Raw genomic sequence first — 2,515 nt, forward strand, 5'->3', positions numbered from 1 at the left:
GAAATGATCCAAACTGAAGGCTCTGATGTCGAAGGAGATAATGTTGATTCTTCGGACAGTGAATTTGAACCAGATCCCGATGAACTAGAAATAGATTCGGCTGCTGAAGAGAGTGTTTACAATGGAGAGGAAAGTGAGGAACATGTGCCAGCAGATGAGACAGACTCAGACAACAAAACCACTGAGGAAACGGACGATTTTGCAAGTGTTTTCACCAGTGACTGGACTGACAATTTTTCCTTTTGCCCTCTTGCACATCCCTTCACTGGCATACCAGGTTTGTCAGCTGACTGGCCAGTCAACACCCAGCTGGTTGAGTTTTTTTTTTCTTTGTTCTTTGATTTTCATTATGTAGAGACAATTTTTTTTTGTATGTGTGAATTTCAACTTTCTTCACCACCTGTTCATACTTCATTGCATGCACTAGGTCTTCAGTTCCTCAAATAGTGTTAGAATGTGATGTGGAACATGTTGGTGTACCTTTCTGATGGGTGCAAAAATGCTAAAAAATACACAAAATATTGATACCGCGATCAACATCAAGATGGTGAGTAAATACTTTGATTTCTTGCACACATATGGAACAACATTCCTTGCATACATATACTAAATATCAATTGTCTGGGTGTTTATTTGTTTTTTTTACAATTTTTTCCCCATCCTATACAAACCCTGGGTTTTCAGGGATTGGCAAGGGCAAAAACTCTCGGCATGGAGTGAGTTAATCAGTGAAGAGATCAAAACCTGGGGCGTACAAATGTGGCAAAACTAGGGGTCAGATGGATCAGTGGCTGCAGCTTCCAAAACGTCTCGCGCAATAAATGTAGAAACAAACCGGCGAAACCAGTGGTCATTGTCTGTAGCGTCCCGTCCACATTTTCTCCATCCTTCACCCTCGCCCCCGGCGTTCCCCACTCTCTCCCTCCACTCTCCCATCCTGCCTCCTCCTCGCTCCCCCCCCCCTTTCCCCTGGCCCCTCCTCCTCCCCTCCCATGGAAGACGGGATGCGTGAACTCACGCCATCACATACTGGCTGTAAGTGCCGGAGGCGAGGAGGTGGCTCAAGAAAAACACCCACCCTCGTCACTGTCTTCTCTTCCACTCCCAAGTCCACGAAGAGAACGCTGAGGTCGCGACCACACACGTACAACTGGCCAACACGAGGTATGAGAAATAGAGTAGCGGTTTGGTTGAGTTTGGCCCGGTAAGTATCGATAGCCTATAAGTTCCAAAACTCAGGAGTCACACCAATGCCAGATTCTGCTTATGGATTCTTCGCAGCTTATCAACTTCAGTGGCTGATCTGAACTTGAAGTAACTTCTACAACTTTGCATTTACAATGTTATTCCTGATTGTATTTATCAGTCAGTTACTTTTATTTATTCATTGATATATTTTTCTTTGTGTTGGGGGCCATCACACACACACACACACACACACACAAAACTGGAAGTACCCTTCTGCACACACTTCTAACGAGGGTTTCTCGTTTTTTGTTTTTGGTGGTTGTTTTTTGCGTGCACGTGAAATATGTGTTTGCACGTGAAATTTTGCATCACGTGATCCTCTACATCCGGCTCAGTGGACACGCAGACACAACTCAAATCTCACTTGACTGCGCAATGTCTAGCAGAGGCAAGAATAAGGGGCTGAAGTCAAGTGCAACCGAAAACAAATAGGACTACGTTATGCGGGAACAGACAACACACCGCGACTAATGAACATGCCCAGACAATGGTACATAACAACAGAGAGCAGAGAAACACGTTTCTGCTTGGTGGCCATGGGGAAACATTGTTCGGAGTTTCATGAAAAGTAAGGCGAGCGTGTTCTTCACAGTTTCATCTTGTTTTAAGGCGGCTCGCTTAAAATTATACAAAGTCAGTAGTATTTTGGTATCCAAAATTTTGGGACATGTTTGTGGTGATATTACCTGCTGTAGATAGTTTTTGCAACCCTTTTCAATGGTTTTCGACTATTTTATGGGTTATTGTATTGTACTCAATTTTCATACAGATGTAGTCGCCGCGTGAAAAAAACAACAAACAAACAAACAAACAAAAAACCCCGTGCAGCCATCATTAAACTTATCCAAAAAAATCGTCTGCAATAATGCCTTCGTTCAGTTTGTGCCGACCAGAGAAGTGAAAAAAATTCACACAGTAACCTTAGGGTATCTTCAAGAAGTCGGCAAAATATCTAAAAGTTCGAACGCAGATTATGCGAGTATTGTCAAATTCAAAACAGCATGTAAAAAAAAAATGCAGTATCAGAGCTGTGCAATGTGACCTTCATCATGTTCATGCCAGCTGGCAAGATAGGATACTAAAAGAGGATATTACCAGAATGAATTATCATCGACAACAACGCAAACACGGCTAATTTATTCCATCCTTGCCTCAAGCATTCCTTTTTTGTTTTTTGATGTTTTGTTTTTAAGAGCCAAGGACATTTCCACAGGGCACTATACATTATTCAACAGAATATGGTTGACAAACCCCCTACCCCTCGCCC

General features: G+C 42.8%; 1 pseudogene across 1 annotated transcript in view; it reads left to right on the forward strand.

The window, feature by feature from the left end:
• Nucleotides 1-711: 711 nt before the first annotated feature.
• The window catches only part of LOC143280378 (UDP-glucose 4-epimerase pseudogene), a 7,835-nt pseudogene continuing 6,031 nt past the window's right edge, over nucleotides 712-2,515 (forward strand). The window contains exon 1 of the transcript XR_013055012.1: nucleotides 712-716. The product of XR_013055012.1 is annotated as a UDP-glucose 4-epimerase pseudogene (transcript). The remainder of the gene's footprint in view (nucleotides 717-2,515) is intronic.

Source organism: Babylonia areolata, chromosome 3 (genome assembly GCF_041734735.1).
Source record: "Babylonia areolata isolate BAREFJ2019XMU chromosome 3, ASM4173473v1, whole genome shotgun sequence".
In the NCBI taxonomy this organism is placed as follows: domain Eukaryota; kingdom Metazoa; phylum Mollusca; class Gastropoda; order Neogastropoda; family Buccinidae; genus Babylonia; species Babylonia areolata.